This window comes from Palaemon carinicauda, chromosome 37, assembly GCF_036898095.1.
Source record: "Palaemon carinicauda isolate YSFRI2023 chromosome 37, ASM3689809v2, whole genome shotgun sequence".
Lineage (NCBI taxonomy): Eukaryota > Metazoa > Arthropoda > Malacostraca > Decapoda > Palaemonidae > Palaemon > Palaemon carinicauda.
The window spans coordinates 16,531,927-16,541,806 of NC_090761.1; positions in this window are offsets into that span (position 1 = coordinate 16,531,927).

The window sequence follows — 9,880 nt, forward strand, 5'->3', positions numbered from 1 at the left end:
CCCAAATGAACTTCTCTAAAGTGTTGGGACAGTACATGGATTATTCAGGCCTGGAAAACATCTGGATTGAAAGTGAAGTCCTCGGTGAAAAAGCAATTGAACAGGTTATGACAAAGATGACAGAGAAATCAATTCCTCCCTTGAAGATCTTTTGTCAGAAACTGAAGAGGTGCATGTCCTGTTTAGTGAGTTTGAGGATTCTTGTTCAGTGAATGCCATTTTTTTTACTGGAGAACCTACATGACGTTGATCTCCATCCTCCTGAGGTTCACTCGTTCTCTTCGTGAGGGAGACTGGGGCCTGTTTCTTACATCATTTTCTGAAATGCTGCCTTGGTTTGGAGCATTTGATCATTTCCATTACTCATGCTTAGGAGCTGTCTTCCTCGCTGATATGCATATGTTACCCACAACTGCTCCAGAGGTGCACAGAGGCTTTATTGCAGAAGACTTTGTAATAAAAGAAACAAACCACAAGTTCAACAAAATACCTGACGACCAGGCTATTGAACATGTTAACAAGGCCTGCAAGGTACTTGAGGGCTGGTGGGATTACAAAAACAGACACCGCCCATGACAGATGGGGCCTAACTTTCAATGAAAGATCTCAGCTAACCAGAGATACTAAGACGATGTTCAATGTAGCGGGTAATGAAGAAGACAATGATGAGCATGGATTTGCACATAAAGATTTTGGTTCCAAGAGAATGAAGCTAGACCAAGATAATGTGCAAAAGTTCATTGACGTTTGAGATTCACAATCCATTTTATCGCAATTCTTAAAACGTTTGAGAGCATGTACACTGTGGAAGTCAATGTCAGAAAGGAAAAAAACTGTTGCACTAAAGGCTGACAGATAACTACTCACGGGTGTGATGACAGCAATGTAAGCAGGTAGAGATATTGACATGAACAAAATGTTGGAGTAAGAGATTTGTGCAGTGCCACTTTCTCTGGCAATGCCTAATGGCAGACTGCGTCTACCTCAGAACAAAGCAGACCTTGGCAAGATTCTCCAGCAAGGCTTGCCACACAATGTTACACCTGAACCATTACAAACATGCACTGTCACTGATGGAATAGCCATGATCCCGACACTAGAAAATAGGATGAATGCTAAACCTCTCGACGAATGGACCGAAGCTGTTGCAGATTATGTCAGTCATGTGTTTTCCAACAGTTGTTCTATGGTTGACCTTGCCTCTGACCAGTACAGGAAGTAAAGCAATCAAGTCAACTGCTCGAAGTCAGAGAGTACGAGGCAAGAAAGCAATCAGACGAGATGTGCAAACAAGAAGTCAGTCCATGGGGCAGTGGGATAGATTCATCTCCTTAGATGAAAATAAAGCAAGCTTGGCTAATTGTCTATGCATGGAGTTAGCAAACAAGTTCCATAATCAAGAAGGAGTGGAGCTGGTATTGAACGGAGGAATGCATGTACCCTGCAAAAGTGTGGACATCGTCAGGGAGAGATGTCTCAAAGTTGTCATCTGCTGAGCATGAAGAGGCGGACACTAGGATCCTTCTCAATGTGAAAGATGCAAGTGAACAGGGATACCCACAAACTATTGTTGTGAGCCGAGACATTGATGTTCTTGCTCACCTTCTTGCCTTTCAGCCACAGCTCAGCCACTTTCTCTGGATGAAAACTGGAACACCTAAAAAGCAAAACTTTGTTCCTGTCCATTCCATCAACATTAAGATTCGCAGAGAGCATCACTTCTCGCATTTCATGCTGTAACAGGTTCGGATAGTACAAGCCAGTTTGCTGGAATTGGGAAGTGCTCTGCATGGGCTATCTTCCAACAAAACTCACAGATTCTGCAGAATCTCGGCAAGGAACACATTCCAGATGAGAATGTGATTGCTGATACAGTCCTTTGTCTGCAAGCTGTATGTTCCCAATAGACAAGAAAACTCCATCCAGAAAGTCAGGTGTGATATATTTCTTGACCTGACCAAATCAATTGAGAATTTGCCTCCAACCTGTGATGCTTTGATTCTTCACATCAGGCACGTACATTATCAGTCCCTAGTGTGGAGAAGAGCCTTGAAAGCTGAACCGCATCTTCCTGCACCTGAGGAAAGTGGGTGGGAATTGGTGGGAAAAGTAGGTAGTGAGATGCTTCAGCCACAACTGATGATTAGGAAGCCAATCACTGCATTTTGTTTGGAGCTCACAACATGCAAATGTCGAGCAGTTTGTGCAACTCAACGTTGTAAATGTACACATAATGGACTCGGATGCACACAAGCATGTGGATGTAAAAGCCTTTGCAAAAATCCATTTACTGTTCAAGTTCAATGGGCATTTGTGAAATGTCTGTTTGTTCCTTCAGTGTTTCCTTCAATATATGCAGTGATTGCTCTGCTAAGTCTATTTTTCAGATCATTTACCCTTATTTCATTTTTACCCCATTTTCTTAATTTTCCTCATAAAACTGGCAATAATATGAATTTTTGTGGTTCAAAACTGATATAAAGTACATAAACATGTTTCTCGAGTCGAAATATGGTGTAATTGTCACAAATATCACAAATTTCTGTCTATTACAACCTACAGTATGGATAAAACAAATTCTGATGGCGGCCATCTTGGAAACTGTCATGGCGGCTGTACCATCCACATTTACAATGTCCAACAAGATGAACTGGACTTCCCCATGCCTTGACACTTAAAAAACACCTGTTGGACTATTCTAACATAAAATCAGCTGGGAGTCATTTTTTCATTTAAATACAGAGTTCTGCTACCTGACTATTTAGTCTTAGACGCAACCAGAACCCACTTAAAGAGTCCTGGATGAAACTAGATATATATATATATATATATATATATATATATATATATATATATATATATATATATATGCAAAAAAGATCAAGACCATATTCCGGAAGAAAAACCTCTGGATCTATTCATCTTTCGTGTGCGTACACCTGCACGCACAAAAACAAATCTAACATTAAGACCCACACACACACATACAAACACACACACACACACATATATATATATAAAATATATTAATAAAGAGAAGGACTGAGAAATGTAAGAAGCTATAGAGGTGCAGATATTGGAAGTGATCACCAGCTCCTCATTGCCACACTGAAATTAAAACTGAAGCACCCAACAGAAAGAGAGATAGAATACCTAGGTTTGATGCAACTAAACTTTTGGAAGAAGAGCACAGAGAGACTTTTGTAATTGAATGTGGGAATCGATTTGCAGCCTTAGAGGCTTTAAGAGACTTTAATGAAGAACGGAGTGATATTAAGAACATATATCAGCCAATCGGTAGTGAAGTCTTGGGACATGCAGTTACAAGGAGAAAGCCATGGATATCAAATGATTCTTGGGATACTATAAAAAGGAGACAGACAGTAATTGATTGTAGAAAGTTTTCAAAACAGTAATGAAAATTACAAGGTAGAGCATACAAAGTATTCCAGTATTGATAGTGAGGTCAAAAGAAAAGCCAGGAATGACTGGAGAGAATATTTAGACAGTAAAGCAGTTGAGGCTGACAAAGCTATAAATTCAGGAAGTGGCTATGGTGTAAAAATTGCTCATAACATTATTGATAAAATCTCGACTGGGGCAAAGAAGAAGAAGCATATACCCACCAAAAAGAGCGATGGCTCTGTTATAGCAACAGAAGATGAAGAAAGACAACGTTGGATGGAACACTTTAGTGAGGTTATGAATAGGACATACGAAGGGAATAATTTGATTGATATACCTGAACCTGATGAAGACCTTGATGTGCCCATGGATGAATTCAGTGTGTTTGAAGTCGAAGCTATCCTAAAAAAACTAAAGAGATGGAAAGCCCCTGGATTTGATGGAATAACTGCAGAGATGATACTGGCCGAAAATGAAGCGACTCCCAGAATACAAGATTTACAGTGAGGAGTAGGTCTACGATAAACTGTGCAATGCTTACCAAATTTACAGTGAGTAGGCCTACCATAGGCTGTGCAATGCTTACTAAATTTACAGTGAAAAGTAGGCCTACGATAAACTGCAATGCTTACCAAATTTACAGTGAGTAGGCCTACCATAAGCTGTGCAATGCTTACTAAATTTACAGTGAGGAGTAGGCCTATCATAAACTGCAATGATAACCAAATTTACAGTGAGGAGTACGTCTACCATAAGTTGCGCAATGCTTACCAAATTTACAGTGAGTAGTAAGCCTACCTTAAGCTGTGCAATGCTTACCAAATTTACAGTGAGGAGTAGGCCTACTATAGAGTCCTTTCAATGACGTCACTGGGAATCGCCGGCGGCCATGCTGGAGGACATACAAAGCGAAAACATGGCGGCTGCTACAGCGAATATGGACAATGAGAGCGACTTTGTCAAACAATTGTCGGGTGATGATAAGCGTTTTTACAAGCTGAAACTCGATCTAATTGACGGCCTAGATCCATACCAGATGCAGAATTCATTCAGTCAAAATATTGAGGATTATTTCCATTGAATAATCTGGTTCCAGAATTTGTTGTTTTTCCCTTTAATGCTTTTAAGTCCAAAATTAGATAAACACAGGGCCAATGAAGAGAGTGTTTACAATTATAAAGCTAATATTGATCATTTAGCCTAACCTTGTGTAATATAATTTTTGATTGTCAAAATGTATGTAAAAGTTTTGCATTATAATGTCAAATCTTTATCAGTTCATACCTAACCATTGTTTTTATGTTTGGTTACAAATGCTATAATTTCTTATATACATATAAACATATGATGGACAAACTCTATTGTATTGATCTTGGATGATCGTTTTGCCTCCTTGCAATTAAATGCGCAAGTTTAATTATTTTTTCGATGTTTCATATATAAGCTGAAGGCCCCTTCGGGTTAAACTAGCTTTCAGATATTATTATTATTATTATTATTATTATTCAAAATCAATGTTTATTCATCACAGGCCTGTATGTCTGCACAATTTAATACACAAATTAAAATAAATATAAATATACACTTAATTATATATAGGCATGAGCACCTTGACGAAATAGATACCTAGGTAAGTAGCCTTTGTTAATATAGCCAATATGGGTGCTTTTAATTTTTGTTTTGAAAATCTATGATGCCCCTTTTGATGTTTAAAAATTGAGATGACCCCTTCCCCACACACACTACACACTGAACTGACGATGATACTTGTGAAGTCACCCATGCGATCGGATATAGCATGTTTACACAGGAATAATGATACTTTTAGGGCCTAGCCGAGACTGACCTGATATGAAATGATCAGAACAGATACGTGCGTAGGGTAGTGAGGATTCACGTAGATCAGCCCGTGATATTCTGGTCAACCACAAGTCACGTCTGCGCTTGGATAATTCTGTATCTTTGTTCTGATTCTGAATAACTGCCGGTATGTGGTAGAAACTCGCGTCATCTCTTTGTCCTCGATTCCCACAGCCAACAATAGCGCAAAAACTGGGCATCATGTGAATGTGAATGTGATGAGATGGCCAACTATTCAACAGTTCAACCACAGCTATTCACTGAACGCGTCTTTGTTTGTCTTCCAAGATGGCGGACCGGAAGTTTTAGGACGTATAATGAAAGGATTTTATAACCTGTGCAAAGCTAAAAATGGCAAATGAGTGACAGCCAAATTCCTGTCACAGATAGGCCATGATGAGCGAGGTTAGGATAGAGAGTTAGATTTGTTTTCATTATTCAATAAGCCTCTGACAGTAGGTAAATTAAAATTAGCTACCCTTGCCAAACATCGAGACCCTGACATGACAAGAGCCCACCAGACCTGGTTAGGTTAAATACTTCAGTAATTTTAAGTATGAGCATACGATTTATCAGACATATTTCGAATGATTTTGACTTGAAGAGGCGCTTTTCACATCTTTTAGTAAAACCGAATTCACAATGTATCTCATCACTATTAAACACAAAACACTACATAACAAAATCAACCGCACACTAAATTCTCAGATCACACAGTAATGGTGGATGCGTTGCGTTGCCAATTGTTCTTTTTCATTATAAAATTAAACTAGCAATGAACACTGCTAGGTTGCGATTTTCCATCATAGTATGACTAAAGGTTAATTAATTTCAATACAACAGCAACTCTTTTGCCAAAATTGATAAATTACAGATTCGTAATCGGAGATATTCGCCTTGTATAGCGAATAGTTATCGTTACACACTAACAAAGACTGTACATAGAAGACAGGAGAGCCTACCTACAATAAAACCGTGCGCCTTAGCAGCGTCATCTATTGCAGACGCGTCCTACTAATTAGCTAAAAGAAAGAAAGAAAAAAAAACAACAACGGGGTTTTGGTATTTCGGAAAATTCGCATGTTACTGTAAAGAATATCCGATAATTGGTCTAATATTATTCATCTAGTGATTTTCCATAGATTTATATTAAATCATATTGATCATTAGACTACCTATATTATTTTTCATACGTATAGCCTACAGCTTGTTGCTTGTTCATTTACCAAATGCAAGTTAAGGTTAGGCTGTGTATTTCATGTACTGTATATATAATATCAAAAATTATAACTTACAGAATATGTGAAAGACACGCATCCGAAATGGGACCTGTGCCTAAGACTAAACTAGGAGGAGAGAGGAAAAATGGTGGATGGTCTAATATTATCTTAGGCTTGTTAAGAGTCACATTTTTTCTCATACCTTATAGATATAGCCAGAAAAAGATGCTATTTCTTATTCGGTATTTGATGGGATTTTTATTTCTAGAGGTACAAGTTTGCACTTATAAGAGTAAAAAAAAAGTACACATTCTGAAGGTTATAGTCATATATACATTCAATATACTGTACAACCTCACCTTAACTTTGCATCGATAAATGGGAGGGGGAATTGCACCATTAAATAATGGTTTATGTTTGAAGGGCAATATATTCAACACATTCTCATAGTTTTGCATATGGCAACAGACTGGTACAACCGTTTCGAAGACTTGAATTTGCGTTACTATATTGTTAAATTTCAAATTCCACTGAGAAGGATGAAAATGCAACATAATCTTTAGCTTATATGAAAAAAAAACCATGAGTAAGTTTTTCAAATGATATATTTTGTTTCATGCCTGATAAAAAATCACCCATCATAGTTAAAAATAGAACGCTGTTGAAATTTATCAATTTGGCAACACACTTTGGTAGGCAAAGAGCAGATAACAATTTCAGCGTCACCTGTTGCGGATGCGCCCTACTAAAGCGGCCAAAGGCTCACATAAACCCAAGCAACTCTCCTGTCTTTCCTGCACTATCTTTGATTACTAAGGAAACAGGGTAGCCAACTTGACAGCTTTCCAGATTGGTCTACTTTTTAAACCTTTGGGTGACCATATTTCACAATTTGCTACTTGTGACTTTTTTGGCTAATTATGATTCGACTTTGAGTGTTTTATTTGATTTGGGCTACTTCAATTTATTATTTATAATAATAATCAAACCAATAATCTACTGCAATAGATTGGCAATAGTGTGTAACTGAAAGTACAACAATGTGCTCATGCGCATTATTGCTCAGTCTCAATGTTCTGTGATTTTGTGTAACTATGTCGGAATTTAACATCACCATAAATGCACATTTTCATCCCTGATGATCTTCTTCCCTGGACAGCTTGCAAAATTGCAAGGTAAATAACATATTCAAATGTTCTTGCTTTAACTGGAATCGTTAGCATACTTCTATTGACAATAGCGGGGTGTATGTATAATAGCGGCCACCTGTATATGATGGTGGCTGACTAAAGCAGGCCATACCAAGGCAAAGGATTGCAATTTGAAACACTGATTTGATCGTCTTGACGTGTATAAGGGTTAAGGAGGACAAAGCCGTTGCCACTAGCCTGTCCTCTCATCTTGGTTGACCAGACAGGCCATTAGGCAGTATGGGATGCCAGTATTGTGTGTGTGTCTAGCATGCTGACGGGGTTGACTCGCCTATTTTGACACAAATAGTATTCCATACTTCGTTCCTTGATCTGAGCGCTTTTTATATTATTAAGACAAACTTATTGCATTTCACAATTTTGTAATCTTATGCATTTCATTGCTCTTTATTTTAGGTTTTCCCCTCACATTTTCATTCACCAAGTCATGATTTCCTTAAATTTCCTCTCCTTTTTCATTGTATATTTCATCTTTAAAACCACACAGTATTCTGCCTTATTCGTGCAATAGTATCTTGTATTCCGATAATAAGCAGATACTGAAACTAAAGGGAAAAATTAATAGGCTGATTAAGTTTTATGAATTCACTTCATTTGGGGAAAAACTGTGTAAAATATGGATAGGGGATAGATTAAGTAGCTACTGATAATTTTATGAACGTATGTATATATCTCTCACATTTTCTCTCTGCCTAAATAAAAGCAATCGTTTACAAGTTTCAATAAATGAACTCGAAAACAAGTACTGCCTTGGTTTAGAGTTCTCTTTCTTGAGGGTATACTCGAACACTTCTTATTTCTCTTCCTCTCGTTTTGTTAAAGTTTTTATAGTTTATATAGGAGGTATTTATTTTAATGTTGTTACTCTTCCTGAAATAGTTTATTTTCCTTTTTTTCCTTTCGTCACAGCTATTTTCCCTGTTGGAGCCCTTGGGCTTATAGCATCCTGCTTTTCCAACTAGGGTTGTAGCTTACCAAGTAGTAATAGTAAAAATGTGTTCTGAATTTTCATAATAAAAAAAGACCCTTCTACTACAAATCGAGTATTAGCAGAAGCATATGTTTTATTCAAAATATGTTTTGAAGTATCTTTGACTTTGAGAGATGAAAGAAAACGGGTAAACGGGGTTAGTTTAGTTAGCCTACAAGTGAGACTGTTGGACTCAAATCTTTAGTCTTCCCTTCAGCTAACAGCATCCGTCGATATTTTTCCGTTTTGGAAACTTATATTTCGGAATCTTTTGTGCCATATGAAGGGCTCAATTTCTTTTTAATTTTAACTGTTGTGTCATGGCTACCTTTGTACAGGAAAGTTCTTAGTTTTTATTTATTTATTTATTTATTTTTAATATCTGCCTTTTCACATCCCTTTGGTATATGGGATGACTTATTGAACTGCATGGGTGCCATGTTATTGAACGTTCATTTCCCAATAATTGGTGCATCCAAATTCCATACCATAGGCCTACTCAGTTGTCCCTTTGATAAGTGGCAAATGAAGTTCAAGTCAGGATGGGAGTGGCACTTTCCTGTTGGTCTTTTGTTTTCAATTTGACGGGTTTTGTTTTAGAAAAAAACCGTCGCCATTATTTGGTTTATAATTATAGATCGCGTTTCACTAGTCCGTTCCTCTTATTACTTAATTATCATAATATGTTGATGGGGAATTTCTAGTGCATCTATTTTAAGGTGTTTTTAGGCAAAGGCTGCTTTCTATAGGCGATGACATCGCATTTTTACTCCATTTAACAATTAAGCTTATTATTTATAGATTTTCTTTCTGTACCATTTACTTGTAATGATTTGATATCGGGTTTTTTTTCAGGGGGAAAATGGATGAATTATTTTATTCATCTCAAGGCGTTTTCTTTTCCTCTACGTTATGACGTAATCCGTCGTTTCCTTTTAAGATCTAGACATTCACGTGTTGTTAATAACCTGGTAAAATTGTGTATCATCTGCGAAGAACTTTTAACTTAGTTTTTTTTTTCTTCATAATTTATGATAATTTGTGAGATTAGGCTGTATGCTAGGTTGCGCCGTTTCTGTGCACTATTGGCCTATGATTATATTTCACTTGTCAAAGCCTATCTATTTTAAGTTTTTTATTACCATACGAATAGAGCCTTTACTTCTATTGATCTTAATATGACATGCATACAGTTAGGTAAATGCCTTGCGAAA